Source organism: Hyla sarda, chromosome 6, assembly GCF_029499605.1.
Source record: "Hyla sarda isolate aHylSar1 chromosome 6, aHylSar1.hap1, whole genome shotgun sequence".
NCBI lineage: Eukaryota > Metazoa > Chordata > Amphibia > Anura > Hylidae > Hyla > Hyla sarda.
In genome coordinates, this window is record NC_079194.1 from 27165706 (window position 1) to 27192437 (window position 26732).

Sequence of the window (26732 nt, forward strand, 5' to 3'; positions counted from 1 at the left end):
TGATCCCTCCATTCCCTTCCAGTCCGCGATGGTACTTCCTGCCGAAGGTGCATAAGACCTTAGATGCCCCCCCCGGGAGACCCATCGTCTCGGGGCGGGGCTCTGTCACAGAGCCACTTTCCAAGTATTTGGAGTGGTTGCTGCGACCCCTTCTGCAGGAAGTACCATCGTTAGTAAAAGATACTAACCAATTTCTCACCTGCATTCAGGACCTAGCTTGGTCCGATAATATGATGTTGGCATCGATTGACATCGAAAGCCTGTATACAAGTATACCACAGGAGAAGGGAGTGGACTGCATAAAAGAGATATTAATCAATGCAGGTAAATCAGAGAAAGTAATACAGTTTATATGTGAATCTTTGGCGTTTATTTTGGAAAATAACACGTTTTTGTTCGATGACGTATGGTACAGACAAATTGGAGGCGTGGCCATGGGCACCCCCATGGCCTGCACCCTTGCCAATTTATATGTTGCAGCTTTTGAGTATAGGCATATCTTTACAGCTAATAATCCCTTCTTGAAGTCCGTCCGGTGCTACCTCAGGTTTGTGGACGATGTGTTCATTGCCTGGGATGGCACCGAGACGGACTTCGGGGATTTTGTAAAATTTCTGAACGAAACAAACAAAATGAATTTACGCTTCACTTACAAAGTCGATGCCAAGCAGATCGAGTTTCTCGATGTGTTGGTAGAGATTAATGGAGGTGATATACAGACGTCAGGGTACAGAAAACCCACTGCCTCCAATTCTCTCCTTCAGTACACCAGCTACCACCCCGAACATGTTAAGACTGCTTTGCCCTATGGCCAATTTTTACGGCTAAGACGAATAAATAGTTCTGATGAGAAATTTTTGGTACAGGCTGGTGAGCTGAAGGAGAGATTGGGGGCACGAGGGTACCCAGAAAAGATCCTTGAGAAGGCATTAAATCGAGCATTTGCACAAGATAGAAAAACTCTATTGGATAACAGCACGAAGAGTAAGAAATGGAAAAAAACACATTTAAAGTCGCAAAACACCACTCTACCCCGTTTCTCTTTTGCATTTAAATTCAGCCCCTTGGACAAAAATTATAAAAACAGCTATTCATAACAATTGGTCTCTGATTAAAAATGATACAGATTTAGGAAAACTGGTGCATGAAAAACCTTTGATAGCTTTCAAACGGAGTAAAAACCTAAAAGATGTAGTAACCAGTAGCAACTTTCATTCCAAATCGAACACCTCAGACTGGCTGTCAAGAATCGGCCCCACGGGCAACCACAAATGTGGGACTTGCATTTGGTGTCCCCATATTAAGACAGGAAAGTCTACGTTGATAGGTGGCGAAGAAATCTACATTAAAAATCTCATTACCTGCAGAACACAATGGGTTATTTATGCTATGGTTTGCCCGTGTGGCCGCTTCTATATCGGCAGCACTAAACGTGCATTAAACACACGTTTTAGGGAACATGTGTATTCAGTTAGATCTAAAAAAGGTGCTCCCCGTTTTATTGAACACATGAATTCTGTACATGGAGGGAACTGTAAGGATTTACTCTTTCAGGGGCTAGAAGTGATCCGCAGCAAAGAAAATACAGATAAAAGAAAAATTTTACTTCAAGCGGAAGCTAAATGGTTAATTAAATTGAATGCTGCTGGAAACCTGGGGCTGAATGAAAGAGTCGATTACAGTGTCTTTTTATGATATACCTTCTGGTACTATTTATTGCAGAGTGTCCTTTTGATAAAGAAAGTCGGTTGACTTATGTTTTTAATGTTTTAACATATATGTTCTTGATTAAGTAGTTTGCACCTGTTCTGTGCACGTCACCAGAGAGTAGCTTCAAAAAGGTGATGCAGCACGGAACAGACAGGGTCTGAAGAAGCGTGAATGCGCACGCGCAACAGCTGTCACCCAGTCTTACTTTGATTAGCTGAGTCCTTGGAAACGTCCGTGCACCATGTCTGTTTTTGCACCTTAAAGAAATAAAGAATTATCGGCACAGTACCCCGGTGAGTGACGTCCCTGCTTTCTACATATGTTTGATACGAAGATGTCTTTTCATTAGGGACTTGGAACCCGAAGGGTTACAGTGCCTGCCAGCACTGTTAAGGGAACTGTGAAGCCCGAGCTCAGGGCGTCTTTCATTTTCGCTGCACTAGCTGAGAGTGCGATCTTAGGAATCTAGGGGTAGTTGTGCCGGCTGCTCGCTTCTGTGTGCCGCTTATAACAGGTATACTACCGCCTATGAGTCATGATATTATTGCTCTGAAACCGTGTCAGTAGCAAACTATGCAGTGCATTTCCCTGCAAACATGGCAGGCATAACAGGTATACTACCCCATATTGGTTGTGATATTATTGCTCTGAAAACGTGTCAGCAACAATAACTGTGCAGTGCATGCCCCTGCAGATGTGGCAGACATAACAGGTATACTACCGCATGGGGCGTGATATCATTGCTCTGAAAAGGTGTCAGTAACGACAATTGTGCAGTGCATCCCCCTGCAGGCGTGGCAGGCATAACCGGTATCCTACCGCCTATGGGTCATGATTTTATTACTCTGCATGTGTCAGTAACAATAATTACGCAGTGCATCCCCCTGCAGATGTGGCAGGCACAACTGGTATACTACCGCCTATGAGTCATGCTATAATTGCTCTGAAGACGTGTTAGTAACAATAATTACGCATTGCATCACCCTGCAGACATGGCAGGCATAAAGGGTACACTACCGCCTATGAGTCGTGCTATAATTGCTCTGAAGACGTGTCAGTAACAAAAATTACACAGTGCATCACCCTGCAGACATGACAGGCATAATGGGTATACTACCGCCTGTGAGTCATGATGATATTGCTCTGAAGACGTGTCAGTAACAATAATTACGCAGTGCCTCCCCCTGCAGGTGTGACAGGCATGACATGTATGCTATCGTCTATGACAACAAAACCTCTGAATATCGCTTAAAGTTATGTATGGCTTCAAAAACAATGATAACAACCTGAAGCAGCAACTCTCAGCTATAGTACCATAACCAGAATATCAGCTATACTAACCTAAACACCGAAATCCTATACGCCGAACAGAATAAATTATGAACCTACGCACATTCTACGCTATAATATAAACACTGTATAATTCTATAAACATGAACATGCTAAAAATGCTAATGCAGTGTATACGTACTATAGATGTAATGAAGGTATACTGTATACACTATGAACATTTGTCACTGTGATTCTATGAGCGTTTACCTCCCGTACATGTTACCAAGAACATTTCGCACAAAAAATGCTATGAATGTATACATATTCTATGGAAAACGTACTTGGCATAGAAAACTTACATATGCTGCTATAACCATGAACATTTTATTTTTTTTTTTTAATGCTACGTATGAATGCTATGAGCGCATGTACAGTGAGAATGCTAACAAACTTATGTATAGTAATAATTCTACCAGTGTTGAGCACGAATATTCCAAATGCGAATTTTTACCGATTTCGCGAATATTTAGAATATAGTGATATATACTTATAATGACGAATATTCGTGTTTTTTAATGCGAATATTTATGTGAATAATTTTTCATGAAGAAAAAAGAACGAACATAGCGAATATGCAAATTTCGTGAACATAGGACAAATATTTGTCCATATATTTGCGAAATATTGCAAATTCAAATAAGGCCCCTTTCGCTCATTACTAAGTTCTACCAGTGTATGTACCGTATGGACCCTACGAGTGTACGTACAGTCTAAATTCTATGACCGAATGTACCGTATCCTACTAGCATATGACCAATATAAATTTTATGAGCATATGAACAGAATGACTGCCATGAGCATATGAACCTTATGAAAGCTATAAATGTATGCCTGGCATAAATGCTATGAGCTTTTGACCAGTGTAAAGCTATGCACCTAAGTACCGCTCCATACTATAAGCGCATGAAAATGCTGTGGGCATATGTGCGATATACAAGCTATGAGCGTATGTACAGTATAAATGCTAAGAGCATATGTGCAGTATGGGGGTTATGAGTGTACGGGCAGTATAATGCTATATACTTGCGTGCAGTACAAGCACTTTGCGCGTACATGCAGTACGTACAGTATAAATGCTATGAGCATGTGTGCAGTATGACTGCTATGAGCTTATGTGCAGTATAAAACTATGAGTGTACATGCCGTATAATGCTATGAGCGTGCGTGCAATACAAATGCTATGAGAGTATGGGCAGTATGAATGCTAAGAGCGTACATGCAGTATAAATGCTATGAGCGTATGTGCAGTATAAATGGTATAAGCATATGTGCAGTATAAATACTATGAGCGTATGTGCAGTATAAATGCTATGTGCGCGAGTACAGTATAACTTCTATGGGCTTATGTGCAATATAAATACTATGAGTGAACAAGCAGTATGAATGCAGTGAGTGTACATGCAGCATAAATACTAAGAGTGTATGTACAGTATAAAAGCTATGAGCGTATGAGCAGTATACATGCTATGAGCGTACGTGCAGTAAAATGCTATGAGCGTAGTGCAGTAATGCTATAAGTGTAAGTGCAGTATCAATGCTATGAGCATGTGCCGTATAAAAGCTGTGAGCAAATGTGCAGTGAGCAGTATAAATGCTTAAAGTGTGTGAACAGTATAACTGCTAAAAGTGCTATGAGTGTGCGTACAGTATAAATGCTATCAGTGTACATGCAGTATAAACGCAATGTGTGTACGTGCAGTATAAATGCTTTGAATGTACATGCACTATAAATGCTATGAGTGTACGTACAGTATAAATGCTGTGAGTGTACGTGCAGTATTTGTGATCATGTCAGTAACAACCGGAATTAAATCATACGAGTTGCTCTGAAGACGTGTCAGTAACAACAAGAGTGGTAAGACAAACAGCGTTCCTCTGAAGACGTGTCAGAAACAAGCCGGGTGAATAAAATGCATTGCTCTGAAGACGTGTCAGTAACAACAATGTAATGAACTGTATATACGTTCATACTGAAATCACAATAAGCTACCCCTAAATAGAGTTTGTTGAGCAATTAACAACGATAATAAGCTCCTACGACACACCAAACTTCAATCCGTCAACCGCAACTATTACTGAATTTATTATTTTTTCATTATTTTATTGAGTGGTATTAGGTTACTAACACTATTCTACATTAAAACTAATTTCTGCAACAAAACATGATGCATGTCAGTCTGCTGCTTCCAAGGCCGGATATTGTCATGTATAAAAAGAGGCATTGACTCGAGGGACAGGGACATAATACTCCCCCTTTATAAAGCATTAGTACGGCCTCACCTGGAATATGCTGTTCAATTTTGGGCACCAGTCCATAAAAGGGACACTGTGGAGCTGGAAAGGGTGCAGAGATGCGCGACTAAACTAATGTGGGGCATGGAACATCTTAGCTATGAGGAGCGATTAAATGAGTTACAATTGTTTAGTCTTGAGAAGAGACGTTTAAGGGGGGATATGATAAACGTATATAAGTATATAAATGGCCCATACAAAAAATATGGAGAAAAACTGTTCCAGGTTAAACCCCCCCAAAGGACGAGGGGGCACTCCCTCCGTCTGGAGAAGAAAAGGTTTAGTCTAAAGGGGCGGCACGCCTTCTTTACCGTGAGGACTGTGAATTTATGGAACGGTCTACCTCAGGAACTGGTCACAGCAGGAACAATTAACAGCTTTAAAGCAGGGTTAGATACATTCCTGGAACAAAATAACATTAATGCTTATGAAAAAATATAAAATCCCATCCCTTCCCCAATATCGTGCCACACCCCTACCCTTCAATTCCCTGGTTGAACTTGATGGACGTATGTCTTTTTTTAACCGTACTAACTATGTAACTATGCCCCAGGAGCACCTGTGAAACTGTCAGCTGGGCCAACCCATCGGTGTATGACCCAAGACAGCTTGAGGAATGACATTTAAGAAGCTGCTTAGAGCATGCATCCTGAATTTTCATTCTGCCTGACACCCAAAGAATCTACGTTCAGATTCCTGGGTAACCAAACCCTGCGCCCCGCATAGCGGAGACGCAGTCTGTGAATATACTGTGACGTTGTAACATACATACCGAGCATGCGGGCGCGGAAACGTAACTACCTGGTAACAACAATATACTGTAATGATACATGCAGAACGTGCAGACAGCGGAAGCGAAACCTTACCCAGTAACAAACAATGTACTATAATGATGAATGCAGAACGTGCGGGCAGCGGAAATGAAACCTTACCCAGTAACAAACAATGTACTATAATGGTGAATGCAGAGCGTGCGGGCAGCGGAAGTGAAACCTACCTGGTAACAAACAAACCTAAAGCAATGAATGCAGAGCATGCGGGCAGCAGAAGCGTTCCCTACCCCTGTGACTTAAACAGAACAATGCTCCGTAGTTTGCATAAACACGCCGGCAAGGCGGCACTTACACACCAACCCCGCACCAAAGCAAAAGAAGCACCGGACCTTGGAACCGGAAGTGAGGAGACGAGTGAGCTCACATGCAGCAACAGAGGAAGACCGCAAAACGAAACATCCGCACTGAGGTAACGCTATGAGGGGGTTTATATAATGACAGCCCCTCCCACAAATACAGCCCTTTGGGCTTTATACTTATTAACTCTTTTTTTTTTTTTTATACTTTTTTTTTTTTTTTACACATTTACAGACCCCATAGGGGACTATAACATGCAATCTTCTGATTGCATACACTGTTTAATGCTATGCCATAGCATAGCACAGCATTGATCAGTGTTATCGGCGCTCTGCTGCTCCAGCCTGGATCTCAGACATGGAGCGATAAATCGCCAACTGTATGGACGACCTGGAGCAAGGACAGCAGTAATTCTACACAGAAACTAAAGGTCCAGCAGAGTAGAGTTCCTTAAAAGTTATTTTTTATTTCTGCCCATATAAAAGCACAGAAGTCCACACAGCACTGTTAGATCTGACATGTTTCGGTCATCAATGACCTTACTCATAGATGATTATGATTAAAGGGTACCTCTCATCAAATAAACTTTTGATATATTTTATATTAATGAATGTTGAATAACTTTCCAATAGCATGTTAATGAAAAATATGCTTCTTTCTATTGTATTTTTCCCGATCAGTCCTGTCAGCAAGCATTTCTGACTCATGCTGGAGTCCTAAACACTCAGAGCTGCCAGCCTGCTTTGTTCACAGCCAAACAGGCTGTGAACAAAGCAGGCTGGCAGCTCTGAGTGTTCTCCTTTGTGAACAAAGCAGACTGGCAGCTCGTAGTGTTTAGGACTCCAGCATGAGTCTGAAATGCTTGCTGCCAGGACTGGTAGGGAGACCCCTAGTGGTCATTTCTTCAAAGTGGAAAATTAAATAGAAAGAAGCATATTTTTTAATAACATGCAATTGTAAAGTTATTCTGCGTACATTAATCTATAATATATCAAAAGTTTTTTTGATGAGAGGTACCCTTTAAGGTCACTGATGACTGAAACATGTCAGATTTAACAGTGTTTTCTGGACTTCTGTGATTTTATATGGACAGAAATAAAGATTAAGATTTCAGGTACTCTACTTCGCGGGGCCTTTTGTTTCTGTGAACAAGTACGGACACTAGAGACGGCTGTCCGGGCATGCTGGGAGTTGTAGTTTTGCAACATCTGGAGGTCCGCAGGTTGAAGACCACTGGTATAGGAAGTATCGGGATCTGTATCAGTGTAAAGAACACATGTTGAATGTCTGGGTTAAACAAGGATAAGGCCAGGACCCTTTCAGGGACAGCTCCACAAATGCCTGTCTGGGCATGCTGGGAGTTGTAGTTTTGCAACATCTGGAAGTTCGCAGATTAAGGGCCACTGTCCTATACGCTGTATATCACATATGGGATCTGTGTCAGTGTAAAGAACACTGTTACTCCTAGCACTCCGGGTCCCCGCTCCTCCCCGGAGCGCTTACGGCGTCTCTCTCTCCGCAGCGCCCCGGTCGGTCCCGCTGACCGGGAGCGCTGCACTGTCATGGCCGTCGGGGATGCGATTCGCACAGCGGGACGCGCCCGCTCGCGAATCGCATCCCAGGTCACTTACCCGTCCCGGTCCCCTGCTGTCATGTGCTGGCGTGCGCGGCTCCGCTCTCTAGGGCGCGCGCGCGCCAGCTCCCTGAGACTTAAAGGGCCAGTGCACCAATGATTGGTGCCTGGCCCAATTAGCTTAATTGGCTTCCACCTGCTCCCAGACTATATCTGTTCTCTGTCCCTGCACTCCCCTGCCGGATCTTGTTGCCTTAGAGCCTAGTGAAAGCGTTACTGTGTTTATCCATACTGTGTATTTGACCTCCTGCTTTTCCTTATTGACTACGATTCTTGCTGCCTGCCCCGACCTTCTGCTACGTCCGACCTTGCTTTGTCTACTCCCTTGTACCGCGCCTATCTTCAGCAGTCAGAGAGGTTGAGCCGTTGCTAGTGGATACGACCTGGTCACTACCGCCGCAGCAAGACCATCCCGCTTTGCGGCGGGCTCTGGTGAACACCAGTAGTGACTTAAAACCGGTCCACTAGCACGGTCCACGCCAATCCCTCTCTGGCACAGAGGATCCACCTCCTGCCAGCCGGCATCGTGACAGTAGATCCGGCCATGGATCCCACTGAAGTTCCTCTGCCAGTTGTCGCCGACCTCACTACACTGGTCGCCCAGCAAGCCTGACAGATCGCCCAACAAGATCACCAGCTGTCGTACTTGACCACCATGACACAGCAACTCCAGTCGCAGCTACAGCAGCTTCAGTCACAGCTACAGCAATTTCAGTCTCAGCTACAGCAGCAACAACCATCTCCTCCGCCAGCTCCTGCACCTCCTCCGCAGCGAGTGGCCACTCCTAGCCTCCGCTTGTCCCTGCCGGACAAATTTGATGGGGACTCTAAGTTTTGCCGTGGCTTTCTTTCACAATGTTCCCTGCACTTGGAGATGATGTCGGACCAGTTTCCTACTGAAAGGTCTAAGGTGGCTTTCGTAGTCAGCCTTCTGTCTGGGAAAGCTCTGTCTTGGGCCACACCGCTCTGGGACCGCAATGACCCCGTCACTGCCTCTGTACACTCCTTCTTCTCGGAAATTCGAAGTGTCTTTGAGGAACCTGCCCGAGCCTCTTCTGCTGAGACTGCCCTGCTGAACCTGGTCCAGGGTAATTCTTCCGTTGGCGAGTACGCCATACAATTCCGTACTCTTGCTTCTGAACTATCCTGGAATAATGAGGCCCTCTGCGCGACCTTTAAAAAAGGCCTATCCAGCAACATTAAAGATGTTCTGGCCGCACGAGAAATTCCTGCTAACCTGCATGAACTCATTTATCTAGCCACTCGCATTGACATGCGTTTTTCTGAGAGACATCAAGAGCTCCGCCAGGAAAAAGACTTAGATCTCTGGGCACCTCTCCCGCAGTCTCCATTGCAATCTACGCTTAGGCCTCCCGCCGAGGAGGCCATGCAAGTGGATCGGTCTCGCCTGACCCAGGAAGAGAGGAATCGCCGTAGGGAAAAAGATCTTTGTCTGTACTGTGCCAGTACCGAACATTTCCTGGTAGACTGCCCTATCCGTCCTCCACGTCTGGGAAACGCACACTCGCACCCAGCTCTCGTGGGTGTGGCGTCTCTTGATGCTAAGTCGGCTTCTCCACGTCTCACGGTGCCCGTACGGATTTCTTCTTCAGCCAACTCCTCCCTCTCAGCCGTGGCCTGCTTGGACTCCGGTGCCTCTGGGAATTTCATTCTGGATTCCTTGGTGAATAAATTCCGCATTCCGGTGACCCGTCTCGTGAAGCCACTCTTCATTTCCGCGGTCAACGGAGTCAGGTTGGATTGCACCGTGCGTTACCGCACGGAGCCCCTCCTAATGTGCATCGGACCTCATCACGAAAAAATTGAGTTTTTGGTCCTCTCCAATTGCACTTCCGAAATTCTCCTTGGACTACCCTGGCTTCAACACCATTCCCCAACCCTGGATTGGTCCACAGGGGAGATCAAGAGCTGGGGTTCCTCTTGTTTCAAGGACTGCCTTAAACCGGTTCCCAGTACTCCCTGCCGTGACCCTGTGGTTCCCCCTGTAACCGGTCTCCCTAAGGTCTTTATGGACTCTGCCTGCCATAAGAAGTGCCTCTCCCCCCCTCCCAGTCCAGTCAGGCAAGCCTCGGTGCCTCCCCATGGCCCCCGTCCTGGTGTCACACTGCCCCGTGCCAGGCCTCGCCCTCTGCCCTCCCTCCCCATTCCCACTCCTGCTGTACTGCCTGCCGTTGAGGAAACCCTCCATTCTTTCCCGGTGTCCTCATCCCAGGGGAGGCAGTTACCGGACAAAGAGAAGGGGAGACCTAAGGGGGGGGGGTACTGTTACGCCTAGCGCTCCGGGTCCCCGCTCCTCCCCGGAGCGCTTACGGCGTCTCTCTCTCCGCAGCGCCCCGGTCGGTCCCGCTGACCGGGAGCGCTGCACTGTCATGGCCGTCGGGGATGCGATTCGCACAGCGGGACGCGCCCGCTCGCGAATCGCATCCCAGGTCACTTACCCGTCCCGGTCCCCTGCTGTCATGTGCTGGCGCGCGGCTCCGCTCTCTAGGGCGCGCGCGCGCCAGCTCCCTGAGACTTAAAGGGCCAGTGCACCAATGATTGGTGCCTGGCCCAATTAGCTTAATTGGCTTCCACCTGCTCCCAGACTATATCTGTTCTCTGTCCCTGCACTCCCTTGCCGGATCTTGTTGCCTTAGAGCCTAGTGAAAGCGTTACTGTGCTTATCCATACTGTGTATTTGACCTCCTGCTTTTCCTTATTGACTACGATTCTTGCTGCCTGCCCCGACCTTCTGCTACGTCCGACCTTGCTTTGTCTACTCCCTTGTACCGCGCCTATCTTCAGCAGTCAGAGAGGTTGAGCCGTTGCTAGTGGATACGACCTGGTCACTACCGCCGCAGCAAGACCATCCCGCTTTGCGGCGGGCTCTGGTGAACACCAGTACTGACTTAGAACCGGTCCACTAGCACGGTCCACGCCAATCCCTCTCTGGCACAGAGGATCCACCTCCTGCCAGCCGGCATCGTGACAAACACATGTTGCATGTCTGGGTTAAACAAGGATAAGGCCAGGACCCTTTCAGGGACAGCTCCACTAATGATTCATTTTTCTCACAGGTAAATGTTGGAACAGCTCAGCAAATCTCGGCACCATCCAGTGAGTTCTCTCCCCGGGGTGATCTACGCGGAGAGCGGACATTGATTTATGAACTAATTAATTGTACGGAAGGAAAAAAAAAGTCTTCTAACAAATGTTTGGCACATGACCCCCCCTAGAACAGACCCCCAACAGCAGGGGAAAAATAAGTGCTGGGTGTCAGAAAATAAAATGCAATATATATTTATGAGGCTGTTTAGAACATATAGTGGTTAATGGCAGGGCTGGAGGTAGGAGAAAGATAACCATGCATCATGGTGCCAGTGGGAGGACATCAGGGAGAGAACTCCGGACTAAACTGATGGATTGGAGATTCAAGGGGAAAACATTTGTAATTTTTGAAAAATAAAAAAAAAAGTTGGAAAAAATAGGAGTGGGCCAGGAGGACGTTCATAAATAACCCATATATTATAGGCATGTTGGGCCGATTCATCACTGCTTGTGTCCGTACAGTTGCACTGCTTCTTACAAAGAGAGAAAGCAATGGGACCAACCAAGATGGCGCCCATCTCTCTCCAAGGGCCCCTTAGCAGCCTCCTAGTCTACCACTAGGGTACGTCCTGGCCGCTTTAAAAAAAATTGCACGTAACCATGGACTGTAGGGGCAAAAGAGAACGTAGTCATTGCCTATTAGTTGGTGGTTGGGTCAGCAAATGCATTTAGCTGGTGTGAGGTTCACAACAGCCTTGGGATGGGCAGTATTGTTATTGGGGACATGAGGGATACATGTAAATGCTGCTCATAGTAATATTTACAATTAGCATTACTGCATAGCGCACAGCCAGGTACGGTGCACAGTGGAGTAGACTGTTCCCCAAGACTCATATATAGGAAACTATGCTATACTAGGGTTAGTATACATATATAAGTGCTACCGCCAAATAATAAATACAATCGATAATACCAGTCTCTGAATAATACATCCATAGCATGACTGGATATCACCCCATACATTGACTGGATAACAGTCCTATACCATAACTGGATAACACCACCATTACAATAAAAGGAGAACACCGCCATACAGTAACTGAATAACACCACCATTCAGTAACTGCATAACACCACCATACAGTGACTAGATAACACCACCATACAGTAACTGGATAACACCACCATACAGTAACTGGATAACACCACCATACAGTGACTAGAGAACACCACCATACAGTGACTGGAGAACACCACCATACAGTAACTGGATAACACCACCATACAGTGACTGGAGAACACCACCATACAGTGACTGGATAACACCACCATACAGTAACTGGAGAACACCACCATACAGTGACTGGATAACGCCACCATACAGTGACTGGATAACACCACCATACAGTGACTGGAGAACACCACCATACAGTGACTGGAGAACACCACCATACAGTGACTGGATAACACTACATACAGTGACTGGAGAACACCACCATACAGTAAAAGGATAACACCACCATACAGTGACTGGAGAACACCACCATACAGTGACTGGAGGACACCACCATACAGTGACTGGAGAACACCACCATACAGTGACTGGAGGACACCACCATACAGTGACTGGAGAACACCACCATACAGTGACTGGAGGACACCACCATACAGTGACTGGAGAACACCACCATACAGTGACTGGAGAACACCACCATACAGTGACTGGAGGACACCACCATACAGTGACTGGAGAACACCACCATACAGTGACTGGAGGACACCACCATACAGTGACTGGAGAACACCACCATACAGTGATTGGAGGACACCACCATACAGTGACTGGAGAACACCACCATACAGTGACTGGAGAACACCACCATACAGTGACTGGATAACACCACCATACAGTGACTGGAGAACACCACCATACAGTGACTGGAGGACACCACCATACAGTGACTGGATAACACCACCATATAGTGACTGGAGGACACCACCATACAGTGACTGGAGAACACCACCATACAGTGACTGGAGAGCACCACCATACAGTGACTGGAGAACACCACCATAGAGTGACTGGATAACACCCCCATACAGTGACTGGACAACACCACCATACAGTGACTGGATAACACCACCATACAGTGACTGGAGAGCACCACCATACAGTGACTGGAGAGCACCACCATACAGTGACTGGAGGACACCACCATACAGTGACTGGATAACACTACATACAGTGACTGGAGAACACCACCATACAGTGACTGGATAACACCACCATACAGTGACTGGAGAACACCACCATACAGTGACTGGAGAACACCACCATACAGTGATTGGAGGACACCACCATACAGTGACTGGATAACACTACATACAGTGACTGGAGAACACCACCATACAGTGACTGGATTACACCACCATACAGTGACTGGAGAACACCACCATACAGTGACTGGATAACACCACCATACAGTGACTGGAGAGCACCACCATACAGTGACTGGAGAGCACCACCATACAGTGACTGGAGGACACCACCATACAGTGACTGGAGAACACCACCATACAGTGACTGGATTACACCACCATACAGTGACTGGATCACACCACCATACAGTGACTGGAGAGCACCACCATACAGTGACTGGAGGACACCACCATACAGTGACTGGAGAAAACCACCATACAGTGACTGGATAACACCACCATACAGTGACTGGAGGACACCACCATACAGTGACTGGAGAGCACCACCATACAGTGACTGGAGGACACCACCATACAGTGACTGGAGAACACCACCATACAGTGACTGGAGAACACCACCATACAGTGACTGGATAACACTACATACAGTGACTGGAGAACACCACCATACAGTAAAAGGATAACACCACCATACAGTGACTGGAGAACACCACCATACAGTGACTGGAGGACACCACCATACAGTGACTGGAGAACACCACCATACAGTGACTGGAGAACACCACCATACAGTGACTGGAGAACACCACCATACAGTGATTGGAGGACACTACCATACAGTGACTGGAGAACGCCACCATACAGTGACTGGAGAACACCACCATACAGTGACTGGAGGACACCACCATACAGTGACTGGATAACACCACCATACAGTGACTGGAGAGCACCACCATACAGTGACTGGAGAGCACCACCATACAGTGACTGGATAACACCCCCATACAGTGACTGGAGAACACCACCATACAGTGACTGGATAACACCACCATACAGTGACTGGAGAGCACCACCATACAGTGACTGGAGAGCACCACCATACAGTGACTGGAGGACACCACCATACAGTGACTGGAGAACACCACCATACAGTGACTGGAGAACACCACCATACAGTGACTGGATAACACTACATACAGTGACTGGAGAACACCACCATACAGTGACTGGATAACACTACATACAGTGACTGGAGAACACCACCATACAGTGACTGGAGAACACCACCATACAGTGACTGGATAGCACCACCATACAGTGACTGGAGTGCACCACCATACAGTGACTGGAGAGCACCACCATACAGTGACTGGAGGACACCACCATACAGTGACTGGAGAACACCACCATACAGTGACTGGATAACACCACCATACAGTGACTGGAGAATACCACCATACAGTGACTGGATGACACCACCATACAGTGACTGAATAACACCACCATACAGTGACTGGAGAGCACCACCATACAGTGACTGGAGGACACCACCATACAGTGACTGGAGAAAACCACCATACAGTGACTGGATAACACCACCATACAGTGACTGGAGAGCACCACCATAGAGTGACTGGAGGACACCACAATACAGTGACTGGATAACACGACCATACAGTGACTGGAGGACACCACCATACAGTGACTGGAGAGCACCACCATACAGTGACTGGAGGACACCACCATACAGTGACTGAAGAAAACCACCATAAAGTGACTGGATAACACCACCATACAGTGACTGGAGAGCACCACCATACAGTGACTGGAGAACACCACCATACAGTGACTGGAGGACACCACAATACAGTGACTGGATAACACCACCATACAGTGACTGGAGAGCACCACCATACAGTGACTGGAGAGCACCACCATACAGTGACTGGAGGACACCACCATACAGTGACTGGAGAACACCACCATACAGTGACTGGAGAACACCACCATACAGTGACTGGATAACACTACATACAGTGACTGGAGAACACCACCATACAGTGACTGGATAACACTACATACAGTGACTGGAGAACACCACCATACAGTGACTGGATAGCACCACCATACAGTGACTGGAGTGCACCACCATACAGTGACTGAAGAGCACCACCATACAGTGACTGGAGGACACCACCATACAGTGACTGGAGAACACCACCATACAGTGACTGGATAACACCACCATACAGTGACTGGAGAATACCACCATACAGTGACTGGAGAACAGCACCATACAGTGACTGGATGATACCACCATACAGTGACTGGAGAGCACCACCATACAGTGACTGGAGGACACCACCATACAGTGACTGGAGAAAACCACCATACAGTGACTGGACAACACCACCATACAGTGACTGGAGAGCACCACCATAGAGTGACTGGAGGACACCACAATACAGTGACTGGATAACACCACCATACAGTGACTGGAGGACACCACCATACAGTGACTGGAGAGCACCACCATACAGTGATTGGATAACACCACCATACAGTGACTGGAGGACACCACCATACAGTGACTGGAGGACACCACCATACAGTGACTGGAGAAAACCACCATAAAGTGACTGGATAACACCACCATACAGTGACTGGAGAGCACCACCATACAGTGACTGGATAACACCACCATACAGTGACTGGATAACACCACCATACAGTGACTGGAGAACACCACGATACAGTGACTGGAGGACACCACCATACAGTGACTAGAGGACACCACCATACAGTGACTGAAGAACACTACATACAGTGACTGGATAATACCACCATACAGTGACTGGATAACACCACCATACAGTGACTGGATAACACCACCATACAGTGACTAGAGGACACCACCATACAGTGACTGGATAACACCACCATACAGTGACTGGAGAACACTACATACAGTGACTGGGTAACACCACCATACAGTGACTGGAGAACACCACCATACAGTGACTAGAGGACACCACCATACAGTGACTGGAGAACACTACATACAGTGACTGGATAACACCACCATACAGTGACTGGATAACACCACCATACAGTAAAAGGATAACACCACCATACAGTGACTTGAGAACATCACCATACAGTAAAAGGATAACACCACCATACAGTGACTGAAGAACACCACCATACAGTAAAAGGATAACACCACCATACAGTAACTGGAGAACACCACCATACAGTGACTGGATAATACCACCATACAGTAAAAGGATAACACCACCATACTGTAACTGGAGAATGCAACCATACTTTGACTGAATACACCAGTTTTACATACATAGACCAATATTACTACAGTTTATTTGAAACAAGATCATATTATATGTAAATCCAGGAAGAAAAAACAGCATGATTTCTCAGCATGATTTCAAAAACTAAAAGGTTGTTAGTATACATTTTGATCAAAAGGTACAAGCCACTCGCCACGTCAAGGCCACCTATTGAGAGCGGGTCCCTAATGTCTCAAGCATAAAATGACGAAGCACTGGGCGGCGTCCACCACCGCCGCGACACCAGTACCCATAGGGGGAACGACCCACTGGCAGAGCGGCCCCAATGCCACTCAAACCAGTCTCCGGGTCGCACCCCCCAACAGACACGGCGTCACGGCAGCAATGGACGCCGCGCAGCGCTACACCAGTGTGAACAAGGTGTAAAAGCTCACTTACCATGTGCTCCCAGTCAGACTGGGAGGCTGCTAGAAAATGAAAGGGCCATGTGTAGCTACCTGCTACTTATATAAGGTTGGGCTGAGGGAGTGGGGAGGCCAAGTGGGAAAAAAAACGCCACCCAGTGCTACGCCATTTTATGTTAGGGACCCACTCTCAATAGGTGGCCTTGACGTGGCGAATGGGCTTGTACCTTTTGATCAAAATGTATAACAACCTGTTAGTTTTTGAAATTATGCTGAGAAGCAAGTAGATCAATATACAAAATTGTGGATGTGCGGCCATGTCTGTTTTTTTCTACCTGGATTCACAAGATGATTTTATATTTATCACCTTTAGATGTGTCCACCTTCATCTTTCCACAAATGACATCAATATCTCCAATTTCTTGTTACAAATTTAATACATTATCAAAACATGCCAACTAGACTCTTGGCAGGCTGCAAACCCCTATACAACCACTGGGCCACATATAGCTCCATCATCTCCTGACAGAATTGTAAAATCAAAGCTGGTCCACTCCAACACTAAGGGGAGGAAGAACACTCAGGATAGATGCAAAATGCTAGGTTGGGGCCCAACGGTTTAGACCTTCACACATTAGCCGTCATTTACTAAGAGTGTCGGGTTTATCTCTGAGTGTGTTTTGATTTACTCCGTGTATTTTCCTCCCTGATTTACTAATGTGTCGCACAGGAAAAAATTTGTGTCGCACGGGCTGGAAATTGTGTCGCACGCTAAATTTTGAAATTAGAAATATCTCAGAGATGACAATGCAATTCAGAGCGGAAATATCTGCCGTGGAAATTCTGCTGTGTGCTCAGAGGAATTCTGCACAGACATTCCGCTGTGTAAGCATAGCCTCGAAATTGCCTAAAATGGATAATTTTTATTTATGAAACCAAATAATGTTATTATTTGGTAAATTTTTGCTTAAAAAACTAATTTTCCCCCCAAAAAAGGGTGTCTGGATTGCTTAAAATAAAGTTTAGTATAATGATTTAAAAAAACAATAATGAAAAATATATTCTACAAAATTTGCCAAAAAGAATAAATATATAAATTAAAATTAAATTTAAAATTAAATTAAATTAGATTTTCAGATTGGATTAAGTAAATGTATGAAACATTTGTTTAACTAATATAAAACAGCATAGGACATGTTTTGCCACATAAACCCTCCATTTTTACTTTTTCCTGACTGCCCAGAGCTGTAGGGTTTTCTTCTTCACAAACTCACATTTTTTGTGGAGTATTTTCTCCCATACACGGAGTGTTTTGGGAATTTTGTCGGGAACACGCCCCTTTTTCCAATAACCACTCCCTTTTGTAGGGTTTTCAAATCTCTCCGAGTGATGTTGGGTCATGATACTAGAATATGTCTCAGAAAGTCTATACGACACTTGTTAACAGAACACCTGGCACTGCTCCCGGGAACTGAATGCAATGTGTACTGCGGTCACTAAGTAGTGCGCTTTCACTTTAACCGGACACACGGTGGTGTTCACGCTAGCAAAGTTCCATGAAACATATATCCAAAGTAGGCAAAAGAAAGAAGCGGTTCACTCACGTGTCGATTGCTGCGTTCTTTATTAAATAGAGTAGTTACATTGGCAATATACAGTTAGATGGAATGGCAGGGCAAAAGGAGAAACGCCCAGAGGGCGTGAAACGGCGCCGTCGCTTCGGACGGGGCTCCGTAACTCCTCTTGCCCTGCCCTTCCATCTGACTGTATATTGCCAATGTAACTACTCTATTTAATAAAGAGCACAACAATGGACAGGTGAGTGAACGGCTTCTTTCTTCTGCCTACTTTGGATATATGTCTCAGAAAGTTTTGTACGGGGTGTGCGACACAATTTCAGTCGCAGAACCCGACAAAAATTGACGGGATTAGCTTAGTAAATGCGGGCTATTATGTACACAAAACTACAGTTTGCAGGGCTGCTTACCAGAATGGAGGTTCTGGCTCCCGACCACGGGGACGGAAGACCGTGACGTCACACGGGGGCGGAGTCGTGACATCATGATCTTCCGTCCCTGTGGTCGGAAGCCAGAACCTCCAGCGCTTCCGGAAGGAGATATAGGTGGGTGCTGCATGCTATATTGCGGGGGTCCCCAGCGGCGGGACCCCCACGATCAGACATCTTATCCCCTGTCCTTTGGATAGGGGATAAGATGTCTAGGGGTGGAGTACCCCTTTAAAGGGATATTTCAAATTAAATTAACTTAAAGGGATATCATGGGGAGATCACAGGGATCCAACCGCTGGACTCGAGAATGCAGCCCTGGATTCGTTGTTTTGAATGGAGTGGTGAGTTGACATTTGCGTCCTCCCTCAATTCATACTCCATGGGAACTGCCTAAAGGTCGAGCTTTGTACTTTAGAAGAAAAAGAGACACAAGCGCTCCATAGTGTAAACACGCCCAGTAATTGGTAAAGCCAAAAGCCACTTACCACAGTTGGTTATGTAGCTTCATACACAACAAATCAATTGTGTTCCTGGCTGTAGACACCCAGTGCATGGAGCGAACTTTGCTCCATGCCGGATGACTGGCAATGGGGGGTGGAGGTTCGTGACATCACAGCCACGCCCCACGCGTGACATTACGGCTACACCCCTGCAATGCAAGTCTATGGGAGGGGGTGCATAGTCTTGCATTGAGGGGGCATGGCTGTGATGTCACAAGTGGGCATGGCCGTGACATCGCGAACCTCCGGCGCTCCCCAGCGGCAGGTCCCCCCACGATCAAACATCTTATCACCCCTTTGGATAGGGGATAAGATGTCTAGGGGAGGAGTACCCCTTTAACTCTTTGCAGGACATAATAAAATACAGGCTTTTACAAATCTCAAATCTACAGATAATGAATGGAGCATGCCGACCTGCTACGCGTTTCAAACCAAAGGAGTTGGGGCACCATTCTGGAGATTGCAGGGAACGTGCCCAATTTCTGGACCTCCCTTAATCTTACACTAATCCCCTATCCACGGGACAAGTCAATTTTAGTCAGAATACCCCTTTAACAGTAAGAAGAACAGAGTAATGGTCCAGCATGCAAACCACCGCCTGCCTGACCATTACAAATGACCATAGCTTAGTCTTACTTCACTTTAATGATTGTTTTAATATTTAGGGTTATGAATTTCATGTCACCCGTTTTCTTTGCGCGTCTGGTGGGATTTATGTTTGCACTTATTTTTTTGTTTAACGCATTCACAATAGACAACAAGACATAAAGCCAGAACAGAAATTCCAATAAGATGAAGATTCCGGCTAATTGATTCTGAATAAATGCAAACAGAATTCTCGGAGCAATTCGGCGTAATCCTCCCCCGGATTAATCACAAATCACAAATGTAATTGCTTTTGCAATTGCTGAAATCTGAGAGAGACTTATTAATAAGTTTAAATTGTAAATTATTAAAGGAATATCAAAAAGTTTGAACTGAGGATAGAAAATATTACTTGGCGCAATCTGTACATAACCGAGAATACATCCATGCGAGGATCGGGCTTATCGGAGATCACCTGACGGAACTGGGTCTGAGTGATCAGATGATCAGGTGACAAAGCTACGACCAAGAACCAAGTTAGAAGAATTTGGGATCATGATGGGGCAAACAGTGGGTATTAGATGGCTGAGCGGGCACTGCCTTATATCAGGACGGAGATCAGAAAGTAGTGATCAGCGGGAACCAGGCACCGTCAGAACTGCAGTAGGGGGAGATCGGGATGGTGAGTAAACCTTGGTAGGACCTTAACCAGTATCAACCAACAAAAAAAGGCACCGGTTACAAAGAAATCCAAAATATAAAACTGTTTTAATTATTTATTTATTTACGTTTGGTGCACTGCATCCAAAGATACTGCCTTACTGGGTCAATGCATAGGGCGATTTAAGAAATCGGTCTCTGTTCTCAAAAATCCATTTAATATATGGTCCCCGCATGGGAGATGTATCAGATATTAAACTGATAAGAACAGATACTACACTTGATCTTAGCCAAAAGGTCAAAAAGCAATATACCGTATATACTCGAGTATAAGCCGAGTTTTTCAACACGATTTTTCGTACTGAAAACACCCCCCTCGGCTTATACTCGAGTGAACTCTCCGCCCTCAGTGGTCTTCAACCTGCGGACCTCCAGAGGTTCCAAAACTACAATTCCCAGCATGCCCGGACGGCCATCGGCTGTCCGGGCATGCTGGGAGTTGTATTTTTGAAACCTCTGGAGGTCAGCAGGTTGAAGAGCACTGTGGCCTTCGTCATCATCCAGCCCCCCCCCTTTAGTTTTGTACTCACCTCCCCCTCGGCGGGACATTAGGGTGAGCTGGACCGGGCCATCTGTGCTGCAATGACCGTCCGGTGGAGAGGGATAGTCATTCCGGGCTGTCCATCTTCACCGGGGGGGGGGGCTCTTTTCCGGGCTTCGGCCCGGCCCCGGAATAGTGGCGTTGCCTTGACGACGACGCACAGGGACGTTCATGCGCAACGTCCCTGTGTGTCCTTGTCAAGGCAACGTCACTATTCCGTGCCCGAAGTGCGGAGAAGAGGCACCCCCGGTGAAGATGGACAGCCCGGAATGACTATCCCTCCCCACCAGACGGTCCCTGCAGCATAGATGGCCCGGACCAGCTCGCCTGAACTTCCCGCCGAGGGGAGGTGAGTACAAAACTAACTCAAGCTGCAGACCTCCAGATTTTTCAAAACTACAACTCCCAGCATGCCCGGACAGCCGATGGCTTTTGAAACATCTGGAGGTCTGCAGGTTTATTCTGCACTATTCAGACATTGACAAGCGGTGATGATGAAGGGGGGCAGTGGGATGATGACAGGTGGTGATGATGAAGGGGTGTGTGGGATGATGATAGGGGGATGATGACAGGCGGTGATGATGAAGGGGGGTGTGGGATGATGATAGGGGGATGATGACAGGGTGATGAGATGAAGGTGGGGGGGGGTGATGACAGGTGGTGATGATGAAGGGGTGTGTGGGATGATGATAGGGGGATGATGACAGGCGGTGATGATGAAGGGGGGTGTGGGATGATGATAGGGGGATGATGACAGGGTGATGAGATGAAGGTGGGGGGGGGGTGATGACAGGTGGTGATAATGAAGGGGGGGTGATGAAGGGGGGATGATGACAGGGTGATGATGATGAGGGTGTTAATGACGGGGTCTGGATGATGACAGGGGGGATGATGTATTTCCCACCCTAGGCTTATAGTTGAGTCAATAACTTTTCCTGGGTTTTTGGGGTGAAATTAGAGGCCTCGGCTTATATTCGGGTGGGCTTATACTCGAGTATATACGGTAAACAAATGTTATTGATAACAGACGTATAATAATAGATAAAAGCATAGAAGAAGGATAGGGATCGGGGCTGCACTTATAGAGGACGAGATGGTGGTAACAGCATATGTTATGTACAGGATATAGTATCACATAAAGTATAATATCAGATGTAACATAAGATTGCCTTGTTAGTAGCATCACTATGAAATACTAAACATATGGTATTGGATAAATGGTCACTAGATACAAAGACACATAGTAAAACTGACTATAGTGGATATACAAACTGCAAACATAAGTAAATAAACTTAGGTAGCATAGAAAACATATGAATACCTTCCATGCACCCTGCCTGAGACCAAACTACCTGCATACCCCAAGGTACGTTTCGTACTAAGGCTTCATCAGGGGGCGTTACAAAGCCTTAGTGAGAAATGGACCTTGGGATATCTTATGCTACATCCGATATTATACTTTGTGTAACATTATATCCTGTACATGTCCATGTTATCTGGGCTGTTACCACCATCTAGTCCTCTGTGAGTAGAGTCTCGTGCCCTTTATATCTGTTATCATTGAAAATGTGTTAATATTTTTGATTTCTTTGTAACCGGTGCTTTTTGTGTTGGTTGATTTTGTTTGTGTGGCCCAGTTTACGGCTGTTTATTGCCGTACCTTTTGGGTTAATAAGGGCATTAAAGGGGCACTCCGCTCCTAGACATCCTATCCTCTATCCAAAGGATAGGATATCTGATCGCGGGGGTCCCACTGCCTGGAACCCCTGTGATCTCCTGCACGCCAGCCTGGCATTCTGAACTTTTCTTTCCAAATGCTGGGTTCGGGGCTGTGGTCGTGATGTCACACCATGCCACGCCCACTCATGACATCACGCCATGCTACGCCCTCTCATGATGTCACGTCACGTCCCCTCCATTAATTTCTATGGGACATGAATGAAGGGGGTGTGGCGAGATTTCATGTCAACCGCTGCCAGAACCCAGTGTTCTAAGCATATTGCTTAGAACGCCGGCCGGGTGCTGCACAGAGATTGCAGGGGTCCGATCGGGGGGACCCCCGAGATCAGACATCTTATCTCCTATCCTTTGGATAGGAGAATAAGATGTCTAGGAATGGAGTACCCCTTTAAACAGGCAGCACTCTGATGCATATTCCCGAGTCACACCTCCCCAACTCAAGGTGGCACATACAGATGCAATGGCCGGTAAAGTGATTGGTGGAGTGCCATGCTATTTGTATGGTAAGTTACACTATTGGCACAGCCGGCCATGCTCATTGCACTGACGGTTGCTCTCTACACCATTGAAACTGCCTATGTGGTGGCAGCTGCTAGGTCAGACTTGACTCGGGTGGCACATTGTTGTATTTTTGTGGTACAACGTATACAGTGAGTTTCCTGAAGCATGCAGAAAGTTAAAGGGTAACTCTCATTAAAAAATTTTTTTGCTATTTGAATCCTTATGGAAAAAAAAAATATTTCTAATACACTTTGTTTAAAAAAAAAATATGAAGTTTTCTATGTTCTATTTGTGCTAAAAAAAAAAGCTCAAGAGCACTTTCCCCCCATCTCATACACAGACTTAGGACCGAAGCCCAAACACAGGAAGTGCAGCCTGGAGTGCTGAGGGGTGTGTTCAGCCTCATCCAATCATAGCTCCTCTCACACTTAACTGCCATAGGCTGTTGGCTGGACACCCCCCCCCCTCAGCACTCCAGGCTGCACTTCCTGTGTTAGGACTTCAGTCCTAAGTCTGTGTATAAGATGGGGGGAAAATGTGCTCTTGAGCTTTTTTGAGCATAAATAAAACATAGAAAACTTCATTTTTTTTAAACAAAGTATATTAGAAATATTTTTCATTAACCATAAGGAGTGCAATAGCAAAAACAATAGTTTTAATGAGAGTGGCCATTTAAAGTTCTGCAAGTCTGTGCATTGCATTTGCAGAAAATGGGAAGAGAGCAAAATATGGTCACATGTCCAAAATCCTGTCCAATGCAGGAGTCATCCATACACCATCCCCTTAGCCTGGGAAAAGGTGAAACCTTCTCTTTAGTTTAGTTAGTCTAGTTCTGAACAAAGTAAGAGGAGCCATGTTACTCTGCAGCACACTCATGAGGAGATCACACTGGGGATCCTTAGGTGTAGCTAAAGTCAGACACCTCAAACAAAAAGGCCACAGTCCCCTAGTCCTGTCTGCGAGGAAGATCCAAGACAATCTGCAAGGGTGAAATATATCTAAAGAAGTACAGAAAGAGGGGTAGCATTGGAGAGAAGATACACTGGGCATTGCTTTGTCTCAAGTTCTGGTCTAGTGACAACCAGATAAGTTAAGAACCATCCTATAGGAGCAGTGTCTCTTTACATTTCCTGTATTTTTTTTTGTTATGTTGCTATGGTTACACCCTGACCTATCATGGTTCTGTCTCACCCACCTATCAGATATCTAGTGTGACCACACCTGTTTAGTGGGCTGTTTAAGCCTTCACTGGCTATGCACCTTTGCCAATGAAAGAAGGTATTTTCTGTAGCTAGCTTTCTGTATAGTATTCTGCTTTCTGGTATCCGTCTTTGGCTCTACTTTCCTGGAATAACCCCTTCCTTTCTGATTCAGCATCTCTCTGGTTCTGATTTTGGCTTGTTGATTTATCTGTTGGTTTGTTTGTCTCCCTCTGTGTGTGTTTACCTTTTGTATTCCTGACAATCCCCTGACTTGTGACCGGGTATTTTTGTAGTTTGTTATTTTGACTCTGAAGTCCCAGCACGTAGATAGGCAGGGACCAGCCTTGTGGTTGTGGATCCGTCATTTAGGACAGATACACAATAGTAAGGGAAAGAAGTTGTGGGCGAGTGTAGTGTGGGACATCACATTTTCCCTGCCCATACATGACACTTCTACTGAATGTGCCAAAGGTCTCAGCATTGTCCAAAAGAAGTAAGTGGAGGGAAGTTTCACTCAGTTTACCATGGTACACTCCCCATGAAGATCCTTGTCAGAAAGCACCCACATAGGACAGAAAGCTATCAACATCTACAATAGACAAGTACAAATCTACGTTCAAAAGCACTAATGAAAAATATTGGCTAAAGAGCAAAAAAATCTGCAAACAACACAGTGACTAGGGACCAAATTCTGTTTCTCCTAAAACTTATACTACAAAGAACTGTACAAAATTCACGCAGCATTTGAAAGTATTTGCATCGTATTAATCTGCTTCAGGAGTTCAGTAAAGTTTACAGTTGTTCACTGAATCCACTCGGCCAAGTGATACATCGGGGACTACTACCCTCATCATCATTCGACTCACTAGACTACCACACCTATAAAGACTTCTAGCCTGATGGTTATCCAATGTGGAAACCTTCAACCTTGTCAGGGTATTGACATTCTTTTAAGACAGTGTTTCTCAACCAGGGTGCTTCCAGCTCTTCCAAAACTTTAACTCCCAGCATGCCAGGACAGCCTTTGGCTGTCCGGGCATGCTGGGAGTTAAAGTTCTGCAATGGCTTGAGGCACCCTGGTTGGGAAACACTGTTCTAAGGCTTCCCCACCAACTCTGTGTACAGTAGAATCAATGGGTGGTCATGGCATGCTGCAACAAATATAATGTAAGTTCGTCCAAACGGCGCCATAGACGTACATGACAGATGCAATAGACGCGACTATATAATCTGCTCTAGGAGAGGGTACGGTGTAGGCGGTGAGTTCCCTTTAAAAACTTAAGAGAGCATCCAACGCGCGCTACAAAACAGACAGATCTTTGTTCATTATGTTGTGATGGTCCTCCTGGAACACATCAAGCTGTACACCTGCAGACCACAATTACCAGACATATGGCTCGAACGCTTCAAGGCAGAAAAAAGAAAAAGAGATTTTCCGTAATATGCAAATAAAGACGATGGAGAAGATCCGCGGTGCTTCTTAATAAAGTATATGGCAATAACATTAAAACCATTGACAGGTGAAGAAAAAAGCATGGATTATCTTGCGGCAATTGGAGTTTGATATATTAGGCAGAGAAGGAAGACGTCAGATGAAGTTGATGCATTGGAAGCAGGAAAAATGGGCAAGTACAAGGATCTGAGCGACACTGACATGGGTCGAATTGTTACGGTTAGTTGACTGGGTTGGAGCATTTTTAAAATGACTGTTCTTATGGGGTGTTCCCAGTGTGTAGTTGTTAGTACCTATCAAAAGGAATCGAAGGAAGGACTATTGGTTAAAGGTCAAGGGTGCCCAAGGATCCACATGCGCATTGTAGCTGCTTAGTCTCAGTGGCTAAGCTGACCCATGGGCAAT

General features: G+C 45.9%; 1 non-coding gene across 1 annotated transcript; it reads right to left on the minus strand.

The window, feature by feature from the left end:
* Positions 1-20958: 20958 nt before the first annotated feature.
* Positions 20959-21140, minus strand: LOC130277954 (U2 spliceosomal RNA). The gene has a single exon (XR_008845648.1). It is a non-coding gene; the product is annotated as a U2 spliceosomal RNA (small nuclear RNA).
* Positions 21141-26732: the final 5592 nt, after the last annotated feature.